At 37.4% G+C, this 15,781-nt stretch overlaps 3 protein-coding genes across 4 annotated transcripts in view; all 3 read right to left on the bottom strand.

The window, feature by feature from the left end:
- LOC126183728 (uncharacterized) overlaps positions 1-15,224 on the bottom strand; it is a 192,103-nt gene extending 176,879 nt beyond the window's left edge. Inside the window, exon 1 of the mRNA XM_049925931.1 lies at positions 15,207-15,224. The gene's annotated coding sequence lies outside the window, so the exon portion shown is untranslated. The remainder of the gene's footprint in view (positions 1-15,206) is intronic.
- Positions 1-15,240, bottom strand: part of LOC126183727 (uncharacterized) — a 40,476-nt gene extending 25,236 nt beyond the window's left edge. Inside the window, exon 1 of one of the 2 annotated variants that reach the window (XM_049925927.1) lies at positions 14,847-15,240. The gene's annotated coding sequence lies outside the window, so the exon portion shown is untranslated. The remainder of the gene's footprint in view (positions 1-14,846) is intronic. The other variant, XM_049925928.1, reaches the window with a different exon arrangement.
- Positions 1-15,548, bottom strand: part of LOC126183729 (uncharacterized) — a 345,488-nt gene extending 329,940 nt beyond the window's left edge. Inside the window, exon 1 of the mRNA XM_049925934.1 lies at positions 15,452-15,548. The gene's annotated coding sequence lies outside the window, so the exon portion shown is untranslated. The remainder of the gene's footprint in view (positions 1-15,451) is intronic.
- Positions 15,549-15,781: the final 233 nt, after the last annotated feature.

Here is a 15,781-nt window from a genome sequence, read left to right as displayed (position 1 = left end):
AACCCGTTGCCGCGAAGGATGAACCACCATTCGTTAAATATCAAGCAGAAAGGAAGATCATATGATACAATTTTCCAATTTACAATGATTGACATGAGTTACTGTTATTAGTGTCAGTGAAGTCACCAAAACTTGCACGAGCTAATTTTTTTTTAACGGAGTTTCAGAATTGGAACACGCGAGTTTTCACGTGTGCAATGTCTAGCATGTGATTAAAAGTGTGAAAATTCAATGCAGTTGTTTAGGTAAAGTAACTTAACTTAAATCTTGCTCAAAGACAAGATCCTCGTCATACACTTTGACTGACCAATGCCAGAAGCTAAGTTATTTAGGAAGTGAATCATGACAGAATTGTCAATTTGGAGGAATCTGTAACTGGAAAATGGATGTTTTTTTGCTTACTTGTTTGTGCCCATGTATAATAAAAGAAATATAAACAGAAGTTAGTTGAAATGGTACTTTGAAAAATATTCAGAATGATTTACTTCTGTGTTTACCATGAACAAGTTAGAAAGATTTCCAGAACTTCACAGTTTGTCATATTTATACAATATGTTTTCCCTGAGTGTAAACCTACTGGAAGATTTTCAACTTTTCTCACTCTTGTGAGTGCCATGCCTTAGAAAAATCCATTTGAAACTTTACTGGCTAATCTGGATATTTTAGGCAAATTTATTTATCAGACTTACAATGGTGTAGCTGTCACAAGTAGTCATCATTCGGACAACCAGACACCTCTTACATAGCACTATAGACATGCTCATTATTTTTGAAGTTATGACCATAATCATAACACAGACATAATAAGTTTTTTACTGGCATCAGTAAGATTTTTAGCTACTTCCCATTCCCCAGCTCTTCTAAGTGAACTATGATGTGTCCAACACAAAATGCAGCCTCAAATCAAGAATAATACTAACTGAACACAAAAATAGTCACTTACAGAATACACAGAGAAAATCCAGCTTTCATCTCAACAAACTATTATGATTACAATCATAAGAAGGTGCTATCTAATATTACAACCACCATCATTTTAACTTTGGTTGTATGTATTTTATTATATCACATCACACACTGATATACTGTACAACTCATTACAGACTATTGATTCATGACAGTATAAGAAGATCTAACATTTTAAAACAGCTGTACAAGGTATATGAGATACCATTATTGGCTAAATTTCCATATCATTGCCAAAACTTCCACATTCAGAAAGAGGCTGCATCCCATCAATAAATAGGCACAGAAACATGGAATTCTAAAAATGGCAGCTGTGAAAAAGAGTTATACAATTCTCACTCAGGTTCATGACTGCTTGTACTTCACAAGCCACCTAATCACTGCCCGGTATACAACTTTGAAAGGTTCCCATACATATTGCTACAGAGGTCTCACGAAATACATCCTTCCAGAATGAGATTTTCACTCTGCAGCGGAGTGTTCCCTGCTATGAAACTTCCTGGCAGATTAACACTGTGCACCAGTGAGACTCAAACTCGGGACCTTTGCCTTTTGCAGGCAGGTGCTCTACAGTCTGAGCTATCCAAGCACTACTCACACTACATCCTCACAGACTGATTTCTGCCAGTATCTCATCTCCTGCCTTAGAAACTTCACAGAACCTCTACTGCGAACCTTGCACAACTAGCACTCCTAGAGGAAAGGATATTGCGAGGTAAAAATCTCATTCTGGAAACATCGTCCAGGCTGTGGCTAGGCCGTGTCTCCGCAATATCCTGTCTCTCTGGGGTGCCAGTTCTACAAGGTTTGCAGGAGAGCTTCTGTGAAGATTGGAAGGTAGGAGACGAGATACTGGCAGAAATAAGGCTGCGATGATGGGGGGTTGAGTCATGCTTGGGCAGCTCAGACAGTAGAGCACTTGCCTGCAAAAGACGAAGGTCCCGAGTTCGAGTTTCAGTGTGGCACACAGTTTTAATCTGTCACAAAGTTTGAAATATATCCTCCTTGGAATGTGGTAAGATGAAAATAGAGCTTTAAATACTGCAAATGAGTAAAAAGTTTAGAACTCTCACAAGTGCTGTTGTAAAACTAAGATATCTAGTCAAAATAATTTTCAAGAGCCTTTTAGTAAATGAATGTCTTTCTATATCCTGCAGAAAATATATTTTTTTTCTGAGGTCTCAGGTGTACAGTGTTCTCCATTGAGAGAAACCTCAACGTGCACTGTAATCTACTATGAATGAGTCAGTAACAAACTCTTTACACTATTGGGGCGTGGGATAGATTGTTTCATATAAGCTTATCCATAAAGAATTTTCTATGTTTTTAATTTCTGGCCATGTTTCATTAGCTATTTCTAACCCAGTAGTCTGTAACACTGAACCACCACTGCATTTGCTCCATTTGTTTTCCCAATACACATATCAATAATTCACTATTCAGTGCAACAGATAACTCTTTTTTTTTTTTTCTTCATTTGAAAATGATACTAGTATCGCACATTCAGGGCCATGCTGAATCATAGAGCAAACAATGCATTGGAAGGAAATTGTTCACAGTTAATGATAAATGTGTGCTCATGTAATTTCAATATGAGGTACAGCAAAGACCAGGCTTTAGTTGAGCAATGGGTCATGTAATTTCAATACAAGGTAGAGCAAAGACCAGGCTTCAGTTTATCAGTGGGTCACCCAGTGACCTATATTGGCACACAGCTCAGTTTCAATAGATTCTCATCAAGTCTGACTAACATGAAATCTGCAGCATGGCAGAAATATATAGAAGCTTCAGGTAACATATACTAAAAATAACTCGCGCGAAACATACTTGGGAAACTCCAAGAAAGAATCTAGGAACATCATTCAGCCCTGTAAACACCATTCCCCCAATGGCTGCCAAGATAACATTACACTACTAATAAATTGCATTTGCAGTAATTATTACCATATAGAGCCTGTGGGTGGAAAACAAACCTTAATCTATAGTGTTCTAATAAGTGTCCACAGCCATACAGCAAATTGCATGTGTTCTAATACGTGTTCTCAATTTTCTAGTGAAATATCTGCTTCATCCAATTTACTATCTTGCAAACAAACACACAACATAGGGTGTAAGAAGCTTTTTTTTTTAACTCAGATAGCAGTAATCCTGGAGAGGGTCTCAATCACGAAAACTAGCATAACAATATGGGGAGACATGAAAGTCAACACAGAAGACGAGGGCAAAATTAGCAACAGCTTCCTAAACATTTTGAACACTTTCGGTGTGGGAAGAATGGTAAACACTGCAACGATGATTTTAAAAAGTTCAGTTTCAATTTTTGACCATGTACTTATGGGCACTGACAGGGAAAACTGTAAGGTATTTATAAGAGATCATGGCATTTCAAATTATTACTGTCAGATAATAGAGCTAAAAACATGCTCAATGAAACTTCCTGGCAAATTAAAACTGTATGCTGGACCGAGACTCGAACTCTGGACCTTTGCCTTTCGCGGGAAAGTGCTCTACCAACTGAGCTACCCAAACACGACTCACGCCCCATCCTCACAGCTTCACTTCTGCCAGTATCTCGTCTCCTACCTTCCAAACTTTACAGAAGCTCTCCTGCAGAAGCAAAGCTGTGAGTACCGGGCACGAGTCGTGTTTGGGTAGCTCAGTTGGTAGAGCACTTTCCCGCGAAAGGCAAAGGTCCCAAGTTTGAGTCTCGGTCCGGCACACAGTTTTAATCTGCCAGGAAGTTTCATATCAGTGCACACTCCACTGCAGAGTGAAAATCTCATGCTCAATGAAACCTGTGAAACTGCAGGCCTACAAAAGGATCGTCTCAGATCATAAGGTAGATACTTTTTCTATATACTGGCAAATCTAACCTGAGATGAAATGTATACGGAAAGCAATGTAGATGCTAAGTCCTCTAAATTTTGCACATTATTTAAATTAATTTTTGAGGTGGCACTTACAAAAGTAGACATTCCTACTGCTGCAGATAGGAAAACAGATGGGTAACTGCAGGTTTTAGAAAGTTCTCACAGACACTCAATTTTCTTAGTTCCTTGCAAGAGCATTGCACTAACCCACATATCCTTGAACACTATCACGGGTATTTAAAAAATATATTATATTTAAAAAACAAAGAAAAAACCATTCAATGACAAGTTATTATGTAATTCAGAAAATAAAAGCAAAGTGGTGTGGAAGGTTATAAACCATGAAGTTGGAGAGGGCAGACACAGGGATACTAGTACACATATCAAAAATGAGGATAGGATAACAGGAAGTCCGCAGAAATTAGGAATGTTTGTAAATGATTATTTCTCTGGCATTGCAAAGACAGTGCAGAAAAATCTTTCTAAAACACATTTAGCACCCACAAAGGCTTCCACAGCATTCACAATCATGATGTTTCCCTCAACAGATTCTGAAGTTGAGAATACAGCACAACAATAGTCAGCAGGCATAGATGAGGTTCCCGTCTCTGTTCTGAAGGCGTGCATACAACACCAGTTAACAAACATAGGTAATAAATGAATCTTTTAGTTCAGGAGTTTTTTCCCAGAATAACTAAAGCAAGCATGGGTGGAGCCATTGCTAAAGAAAGGTAATGCGGAGAGAACTGGAAACTAATAGCCACTTTCACTATTCTCAAAAATAACTGAAACAATCACGAAAGATAGACTAATGAACTATATGAATAAACAAACCATCCTTAATGAAGCACTGTTTGATTCAGAAGTAGAAGTAGTACAACAACACCCATTGCAGAATTCATGAAGATGGTACCCGATGCTCTCAACAACAATGATTGTGTTACAGGCAATTTCTTAGACTTGTCCAAGGCTTTTGACACCTCTGACCATAAAATACTTTTGAGCAAGCTATAAGTGTTAGGTATAAGGGGGACAGCGAGTAACTGGTTTTAGTCTCACTTCAAAAAGAGGATGCAAAAGGTGAAGAATGTTCAACCATCTGCTGATGATAAACGTTTGGTAAAACAACATTCAGACAAGATACATAAATCACATTCCACATAAGCAAGACATGGAAAAAAGTTCTCTTTGCTGATGACATCAACATCGTAGTCACTGATAAGACATCAGAACGCCTGTTAGAGAAAGTGGATGAAATGCTAAATGATGTTTACAATTGGGCAGTATGTAATAAATTAAAGCACAACAAAAAGAAAACAAACAGTATGCATTTGAGCATAAAGAGAGGAACCAACTCTTGTCACATTAAGGATAATAAACACGTAGATTGTGTAGCAAACAACAAAGTTTTTACGGATGGACATTGATTGTCGGCTATTATAGTATGTACAAAGATACTGGCAAAGATAATGTCATCAACATATTATGTTTTTAGGGTGTTAGCATCAGGTCGTAAAAGCCAATGTTGTGACATATTATGTCTACATATACTCAGTTCTTAGCTATGGGATTCTTTTCTGGGGATCGAAGTCACAAAACAAGGACACAAGTTTTTCCAATTGCAAAAAAGGCCATAATAATAATAATAATAATAATAATAATAACTGAAAGTAGCTGTCGGGCTCACTGTAAAGAGTAAAGAGCTACTTAAAAAATTAGGCATCCTTACTGTACCAATTGAGTGTGTACAGCAATCTGTGGTGCATATCGGACAAAATATTAATAAATACTGCACTAATAGTTCTATTCCTAATCATGGAACAAGAGCTAGTTTGGAGTTAAATTCAAACAGGAAAAACAACCAAAAACCCAAAGCAGTGAACCAGGGCATAAAATTGTGTAACAAATTGCCAAAGGTAGTGGAAAAGATTACTAAAACACATTTGTTTAACAAGGCAGCTAAAATGTTCTTCACAAGTAATGCATATTGCACAAATCAAGATTACTTAGAAGACACAGAGTAGTGGATAGTAATGAATGGTGACACTACAGTGCCTTGTCGCATTTCAATACAGGGTTAGGGTTTACCGCTTTCACAAGGATCATGTGTGAAGCTGTATAAAGCATAACAGTTACGTCTGCCAAATGAGGCAATGCAGCTGTTAGGATGCTGACCTCATATTGATGATGATGGAGCTGCTCTGTCCAGCCATTCTGATTAGGGTTTTATATGGTTTTCCTAGATCCCTATGGCAAATGCCATGATGGTTCCTTAAACTAGGCCACTGTCATACACCTGTCCTATTCCCATATGCTACCTGCCTATCCTCTTAAAGCATGTTATACATGCTGTGTGATGTATTTTGCTCTGCTGATTGGCACTGTATTACCTCAACAAACCCTGTATCATTGCGAGATGATCCTTGGATGAAGGAACAGAAATAAAAAATAATTTTCAGAGTGACATCAACAACAATTTGCTGGGGAGAAATCACAAAGGGAATTCCATCACATGAAATAATTGATTACCCACTGCTGTTACAGTGAATTGCATGTTATTTAATTTAAAATAGGAAGCAAAACCAGTTTTCTGTGAATCATAAAAGTGTTCCAAATACGTAATTAAGACACTGGCCTCTCCCTGAACAAGCCAAAGCCAACAGCGGGTGTGTTTAGAGAGAGAGAGAGAGAGAGAGAGAGAGAGAGAGAGAGAGAGAGAGAGAGAGAGAGAGATTTCCTTCTTGTACGGTTATTTATTTAGCTTAACCAGAGTGGAGTGATATGTTTAACAAGAATAGTTGTTCCCCATTAAGGCCAACATATTAATTATTAAAATGACTACAAAAATCTCCAATCCACTCTACTTTTTAAGATGATGTGTGGTTGGCGATGGAAATGTACCTGGGTCTGAAGAGCAGTTTATATATCATAAAACAAAGCACTGTGAACTGAACAATTTGGTAAATATCTCAAATTGAGTAACAGTGAAATTGAACTGTCTTTACCGTAGGAATTGTACCTGGTATGCGACAACTCCTACCCCCATGAACCACGGACCTTGCCGTTGGTGGGGAGGCTTGCGTGCCTCAGCGATACAGATGGCCGTACCGTAGGTGCAACCACAACGGAGGGGTATCTGTTGAGAGGCCAGACATATGTGTGGTTCCTGAAGAGGGGCAGCAGCCTTTTCAGTAGTTGCAGGGGCAACAGTCTGGATGATTGACTGATCTGGCCTTGCAACACTAACCAAAACGGCCTTGCTGTACTGTGAATGGCTGAAAGCAAGGGGAAACTACAGCCGTAATTTTTCCCGAGGGCATGCTGCTTTACTGTATGGTTAAATGATGATGGCGTCCTCTTGGGTAAAATATTCCGGAGGTAAAATAGTCCCCCCATTTGGATCTCCGGGCAGGGACTACTCAGGAGGACGTCGTTATCAGGAGAAAGAAAACTGGCGTTCTACGGATCAGAGTGTGGAATGTCAAATCCCTTAATCGAGCAGGTAGGTTAGAAAATTTAAAAAGGGAAATGGATAGGTTGAAGTTAGATATAGTGGGAATTAGTGAAGTTCGGTGGCCGGAGGAACAAGACTTTTGGTCAGGTGAATACAGGGTTATAAATACAAAATCAAATAGGGGTAATGCAGGAGTCGGTTTAATAATGAATAAAAAAATAGGAGTGCGGGTAAGCTACTACAAACAGCATAGTGAATGCATTATTGTGGCCACGATAAACACGAAGCCCATGCCTACTACAGTAGTAGAAGTTTATATGCCAACTAGCTCTGCAAATGATGATGAAATTGATGAAATGTATGACGAGATAAAAGAAATTATTCAGGTAGTGAAGGGAGACGAAAATTTAATAGTCATGGGTGACTGGAATTCGAGAGTAGGATAAGGGAGAGAAGGAAACATAGTGGGTAAATATGGATAGGGGGAGAGAAATGAAAGAGGAAGCCGTCTGGTAGAATTTTGCACTGAGCATAACTTAATCATAGCTAACACTTTGTTCAAGAATCATGAAAGAAGATTCTTTACATGGAAGAATCCTGGAGATACTAGTAGGTATCAGATATATTGTATAATGGTAAGACAGAGATTTAGGAACCAGGTTTTAAATTGTAAGACATTTCCAGGGGGAGACGTGGACTCTGACCACAATCTATTGGTTATGAACTTTAGATTAAAACTGAAGAAACTGCTAAAATGTGGGAATTTAAGGAGATGGGACCTGGATAAACTAAAAGAACCAGAGGTTGTACAGAGTTTCAGGGAGATCATAAGGGAACAATTGATAGGAATGGGAGAAAGAAATACAGTAGAAGAAGAATGGGTAGCTCTGACGGATGAAGTAGTGAAGGCAGCCAAGGATCAAGTAGGTAAAAAGACGAGGGCTAGTAGAAACCCTTGGGTAACAGAGGAAATATTGAATTTAATTGATGAAAGGAGAAAATATAAAAACGCACTAAATGAAGCAGGCAAAAGGGAATACAAACGTCTCAAAAATGAGATCGACAGGAAGTGCAAAATGGCTAAGCAGGGATGGCTAGAGGACAAATGTAAGGATGTAGAGGCTTATCTCACTAGGGGTATGATAGATACTGCCTACAGGAAAATTAAAGAGACCTTTGGAGAAAAGAGAGCCACTTGTATGAATATCAAGAGCTCAGATGGAAACGCAGTTCTAAGCAAAGAAGGGAAAGCAGAAAGGTGGAAGGAGTACATAGAGGGTCTATACAAGGGTGATGTACTTGAGGACAATGTTATGGAAATGGAAGAGGATGTAGATGAAATGGGAGATATGATACAGTGTGAAGAGTTTGACAGAGCACTGAAAGACCTGAGTCGAAACAAGGCCCCGGGAGTAGACAACATTTCATTGGAACTACTGATAGCCTTGGGAGAGCCAGCCCTGACAAAACTCTACCATATGGTGAGCAAGATGTATGAGACAGATGAAGTACCCTCAGACTTCAAGAAGAATATAATAATTCCAATCCCAAAGAAAGTGGGTGTTTACAGATGTGAAAGTTACTGAACTGTCAGTTTAATAAGTCACAGCTGCAAAACACTAACGCAAATTCTTTACAGACGAATGGAAAAACTGGTAGAAGCCGACCTCGGCAAAGATCAGTTTGGATTCTGCAGAAATGTTTGAACACGTGAGGCAATTCTGACCCTATGACTTATCTTAGAAAATAGATTAAGGAAAGGCAAACCTACATTTCTAGCATTTGTGGACTTAGAGAAAGCTTATGACAATGTTGACTGGAATACTCTCTTTCAAATTCTAAAGGTGGCAGGGGTAAAATACAGGGAGCGAAAGGCTATTTACAATTTGTACAGAAACCAGATGGCAGTTATAAGACTCGAGGGGTATGAAAGGGAAGCAGTGGTTGGGAAGGGAGTGAGACAGGGTTGTAGTCTCTCCCAGATGTTATTCAATCTGTATATTGAGCAAGCAGTAAATGAATCAAAAGAAAAATTCTTAGTAGGTATTAAAGTCCATGGAGAAGAAATAAAAACGTTGAGGTTCGCCGATGACATTGTAATTCTGTAAGAGACAGCAAAGGACTTGGAAGAGCAGTTGAATGGAATGGAAAGGAGGATATAAGATGAACATCAAGAAAAGCAAAATGAGGATAATGGAATGTAGTCGAATTAAGTCGGGTGATGCTGAGGGAATTAGATTAGGAAATGAGTCACTTAAAGTAGTAAAGAAGTTTGCTATTTGGGGAGCAAAATAACTCATGATGGTCGAAGTAGAGAGGATATAAACTGTAAACTGGCAATGGCAAGGAAAGCATTTCTGAAGAAGAGAAATTTGTTAACATCGAGTATAGATTTAAGTGTCAGGAAGTCGTTTCTGAAAGTATTTGTGTGGAGTGTAGCCATGTATGGAAGTGAAACATGGACGATAAATAGTTTGGACAAGAAGAGAATAGAAGCTTTCGAAATGTGTTGCTACAGAAGAATGCTGAAGATTAGATGGTTAGATCACATAACTAATGAGGAGGTATTGAATAGAATTGGGGAGAAGAGGAGCTTGTGGCACAACTTGACTAGAAGAAGGGATCGGTTGGTAGGACATGTTCTGAGACATCGAGGGATCACCAATTTAGTATTGGAGGGCAGCTTGGAGGGTAAAAACCATAGAGGGAGACCAAGAGATGAAAACACTAAGCAGATTCAGAAGGATGTAGGGTGCAGTACGTACTGGGAGATGAAGCAGCTAGCACAAGATAGAGTAGCATGGAGAGCCGCATCAAACCAGTCTCAGGACTGAAGACCACCACCACCACCACCACCACCACCACAACAACAACATGCGACAACTATACTAGATTTCCAAAATATTTATGAATGGTTAGTATATCAGACCCCAGGATAAGAGGGACCTACCTGTTGGCAACAGTTACCTACCCTTCCTTTTTGAACTTCTCACGAGCTATCCCACTTTCCTCAGGGGCCAGAGACAGTAGTTATGTGCCTGCAAGTTGTGCCTGTGTGAATGTGTGCCTGTTTTCTAATTCAGAAGAACACCTTTTGGCGTAAAGCTTAAAAATATGGCAGGTCTTCTCATTGTGCCTGCCTGTGGCTCAGCATCTCCTCTCTATGGGGAATAGCAATCTATCCTTTTCATAATATTGCCATCTTTATGAAAGAATGCCTTCATTGCTGAAAAACAGGCTGTAAGAATAATATGTGGTGCTCACCCACGATCGTCCTGTAGACATCTGTTTAAGGACTGCTGCTTCAGGATATAGTTATTCTCTCATGAAATTTGTTGTAAATAATACACTGCAGTTGAAAAGAAGCAATGATATACACAATTACTGTACCAGAACAAACATGACATTCAATACACCACATTAAGGCTATCTTTAGTACAGAAAGGGTTGTACAATGCTGCACCCAAAATTTTTTATCATTTACCCAGTGATGTAAAATGTGTCTGACACACAACAAAGTTTAATTTGAAAATAAATGAAAAAGTTTCACCTTGTTAATTCCTCCTATTCTGTGAAATAATATCTGCTATTGTAATCTGTAAAAGCTGGTGGTTACTCCCATCTCTAAGTCACCTTTTTATTATTTTGGAAAGAAAAGAGACTGTTGTCAATGATCAGGTCTATTTAGAAAATACTTAATGATATGAATATGAAAGACTCAGTCCACATCATTACTAATTATTGTGCAAATTACCCATGGAAAATTAAACTAACTAGCTCTCACCTCTTGAAGGAAAGTACTAGACAGCAATTCTCTCTCATAATTTTACAGTATATATTCTTGGGTGGTTCTCTCTTCTAATATAATACTTCATTTCCACTTTTTTTATATAAATTACTTTATAATGATATACATACTCCTGTGGAAAACCTGATGACTGTACTGCATAATTCTAGCTTGTTCCCAATAGCTTCAATCACTTAGCCTGCATGATGGGGATATTATCACAACACACAACATAAAGCAACTGTTATGTACTGTGGGATACGATACGTTTAGGGGATAGCTTTACAAAAAAAATTATTTGTCTTAATATTTATGAGAGAGGGTCATGCCAAGGCATACCACTGCAGAGGGAAAGATTTGCTTGGGCATCAATCATCTCAATCTGGAACACCCTATATTAATTAATGCAGCACTTCAAGAATACCACAAAGTTATAAACTGTTCTTTACAAAAACTGGGTCTCAGCATTATTTTCTTTCCCCAAACAATGGAGAAGATAGGAGATGATTGCAGTAGAAATTACATTTTAGTGAATCCAAATTAAAGAATGGTGTTTTACACTGACGTGTTGATACAAAAGCTGTCAAGAATGAACTTCTCAGTATCCTGCAGGTGACAAGAAATTAGCACGGAAAACTATCCACCAACTTCATTTGAAATACAAATACAGGAAATTATAGACAGCAATAAATAATCTTCTATACTACTATGAGACACATAAGTGGCAGTTTCTTTTCGTTATGCTTCATAAATTTTCACTAAGACGACTTCTCAGAAAACCGTGGTGCTGTAAATCACAAACATGGGGAATTTTTCCACTATCAATCTCAACAGAAGGAAGAATGCAGAGAGTTTAAAATACCACTGATGATAAGGACGTTAGATATGGAGCAAACATTTTGATCTAGGATGAAAATAGTTGAGTCCTTTCAAAATGACATTTGTCATAGGAAACCTAGGGAAAACACAAAAAACTTATGTAAGGATGGCTAAACACAAATTCGAAATGCAATCCAATCAAATATGAGTGCAGCATCCCACCAAGTAATGTTGAAACTCTGAAGGAAGGCACAATGAATAGTGCATATCAGTGTTAACCAATAGATGATGGATATGCATCGGTGAATTAGCAACTACATTAATCTGATAGTAGCCTAACTAAATGTGCCTCCAATGAATTTGCTCTGAAGTAGAAGGGTAAGAGAAACACATCTTTTTTTTAAGAATAAATCTGTAAGTGTGGACTACCTAATAAAAGCTAGAGCTGAACTCTCACCTTAATGAGCATTGCAGTGTTCAGTGTGCTAGTGAGTATAAAGATTATCTGTTTGTTAGATGTTTCTTAGTAATTCACAAACAAGAAAAGCAAAAAATGCAACAAAAAATGAAATTTGATTGAGCTGCAAGATAAATTTTAAAGTCTACTCACATTCACAAAAAGTTAGGCCAACTTTGGGTATAACAGCTACTCAGTTCTGTTGCATATCTCTCTAACTGCTCCATTCCCCCTCCCCTCCCCCCACTTCCTCACTAATGGTAATGTGTAGTGCCACTACTTGTCAAAATTTCAAGACTGGAAGAATGATGAAGGAATTATTCATGTAGTGGACAATGAATATTTATATGGGAAACACATATACAAGGAATAAACATTCATTTTTCATAAAAGAATGTTGGCACCATATCCTCAAATCACATTTCTGCCATTGTCACAATGGGCATGTAAATGTGACTAACTTTACAGATGTTAGATTGGAAAATCACTTTTTTTTCCTTTTTTTGCCAGCTTCACAATTCTGTCACCCAAAAGAGATCCTCTGTGAATATCTTAATATACCACACATCACTAATAACTGAAAAATTGTTGAGAGTCATTAAATTAGAGAATTTAGGATAAACTTTGAGGCAATAGTTTAATTTGGGTGTTCTCTCAGTGAGCTTTACAGTATACTATGCCCGATTAATAAACTAGCCAACAAGCATGATGACATAATGTAACTTAATGCTCATTGGACATTTCATTCTGCAGATACTGTACGCAGTACCAAGGACTAATCCCTCTCACCCTCAATCATTCATAGCATATTTTAGACAAAAAAATGCTTATGCCCAGGAAGTCAGATTTGCTTGTGACAAAATTGTAGTTCAGAGGAGAGAGACCCCCTATTTGAATTAGTTAAAATTAGACTACAGAAGCATACGCTATTTCAATTCTTAAAGACTAGTGATGATAGGTGGAAACCTATATATCAGGTTCTGTATGGCCTTTCACGTGTCATCAATAAATAAGATTTAACGTAAAACAAAACCACAATTTTCTGGAACAACTGAAATGCCAGTCCTACAATCAAATAATCAGAAACTAGACAACATCGTTATGGCAGTGATGTGCAAGAGAGGGCTGTGTAACTGTGGAGAAAAAATTGATAAGGATGAATAATAACAGGCAGTATCAAAGTCTAGCATCGTAACAGGTAACAACCAATGCAAAGAATAGTAAAGGACACATCAGCATGATAGTCAAGTAAAGGGGAAAAATCAGTATGTTTATTAGTTTCACATACTTTTGATCATCTTTAGCACATTAACCTGTCCCTACAACTGACTAGTGTATTTTTATAAGCTGGAGCTCGGCCTACTGGTTAAATTGTGTGACACCCTAAAAAATTAAATTCACAGAATATAGAATTATGACCGTAACTTCTATGCATATACATGATACAGTTAAGACACATTTAAACAAAATTATTTTTCTTTTTACATTTATGAGAGAGGGGCATGCCAAGTAATATCACTACATAGGGAAAGATTGATCTGGGCATCAATTGTATCAATCAGGAACACAACATAATTAATGCAGCACTCCTAGAACACAAATTATACACCAATGCTAAACAGTGATTGAAACAATTATAGCACAAGAATAAAAGATGACTATTACATCAACTGTACCAAACTACAACTTGCCAGTAAAGTTTCTACTAGAGCAGGGTGCTTACTATACAACAGATTAGCAAACAGTTTAAAAAATATTAACACATTAGCAGGTTTAAAAACCAAAGAAAGAATGTGCTTCAAAAGAGCATGATTGTAAAGTGTTAAATAATGTTTTAAGGCCAGGCACCATTCCAAAAAAAAAAAAAAAAAAAAAAAAAAAAAAAAAAAAAAAAAAAAAAAAAAAAAAATAGATTTTGCAGTACTAAAACCATATTTTCAGGACTGTGCTTCATATACTATGTCATTCATTGCAGCAGAAACTGTAATTGGTTGCCATTATGTTGTAAATTAAATTAATATTAAAAAATGGCTTTGCCTATGTTTTCATTAATTATTTTACATATATGGGTAAGTCTATTGTAAAATAATATATATAATGATTTATCTAATACCGCTCCAAACAACGATCAAGGATGGGTGAATAAATAAATAAATAAATAAACGTAAATTTTAATTTCCTTTATTACTGTTATTGCTACGACAAGAAAACATCGTCTTTCCAACTTTAAATAGATGCTGGACAGTATGGTAATCATGCGTCAACTGCGCCGGTGAAAAGAAGAAATAAAACAAAATAATTTTTTCGTGGTATTACAGAACTCACGACCAACGTCATTTTCGTGAGTGTGGAAGACACAAGACAGGAAAGACAATTAATGTCTAACAAATAAGAGGAACAAAGCATTAATGAGTTAACCCACGTCCAAACAGAATTTCATGGGTACGACGAACACTTAACGTTCTTATTTTTTAACAGTAATAATACACGCACTTTTTTCAGTTTCCTTCACAGTTTTACGAAAAACGAAGATCCCGCATACAGGAAACGAGCTTTCAAAGCTACAGCTTACTAAACTGATACCACACCACAAACAACTGCATTTAAAGCAGCCATACTACGTATTTACATTCAGTGAAGCGTCATCCAAACGTTGCAAATCCAGCGACAGTCAAGGCAACGTTATACCCTAAGCTACGCCTACAACACAAAACCGTGAAGATTCGTTAATAGGATTTTTCCAGTGTTCAGAACGGAGCTATTTTGATGCGAACCATTAGCCACCAGATCCTCACACACAGATTTATTTAGTTCCATTAAAAAGAAAAAAAAACAGTAGCAATGTAAAATAACCTTCGGGTAATGGTGGCCATTACAAAATGCACGCACGTACATACACACATTACACACACAGTCTAGAAATATGTGTTACATGTGTTCGTACGAAACATACCATACTATTACGGAACTGGTTTCCTTACTCACATTTAACATTTTATGAATGTATTCAACAATGATCAGCCCAAAACCTGATTTTCACGTACGTTAATATTAAAGAAATCCTCAAAAAAAAAAAATTAAATGTAAACTTTTCTTACCTACGTATTTCTTCAACTGCGATGAATCCCTTGTTTAAGTTCAACTAATTACAGCATTATTTCTTTTATATGAAATACCATCATCGCGGCTTGCTCTAACATAAATGTCACCTGCCCCCGACACGATCTTTGCCGCGAAGTAAAGTTCAGCAAACAGAGAGATCAACTGTGTGGAAATCAGCAAAGAAGAAAAACCTAAGGTACTAAAATAGTGCCCAGCTTTGAGGAGAGTTTTAGATCCCTTTATAAGACGAAACAGACCACTATCTTATCGAAATTAAGAAAATTTTCAGTAGCTTTTTTTTTATTTGTACGCGTCCTCTTTAAGAG

This window comes from Schistocerca cancellata, chromosome 4 (assembly GCF_023864275.1).
Source record: "Schistocerca cancellata isolate TAMUIC-IGC-003103 chromosome 4, iqSchCanc2.1, whole genome shotgun sequence".
Lineage (NCBI taxonomy): Eukaryota > Metazoa > Arthropoda > Insecta > Orthoptera > Acrididae > Schistocerca > Schistocerca cancellata.
Note: the sequence above shows the minus strand (reverse complement) of the source record. Positions and strands in the feature narration are given on the sequence as shown.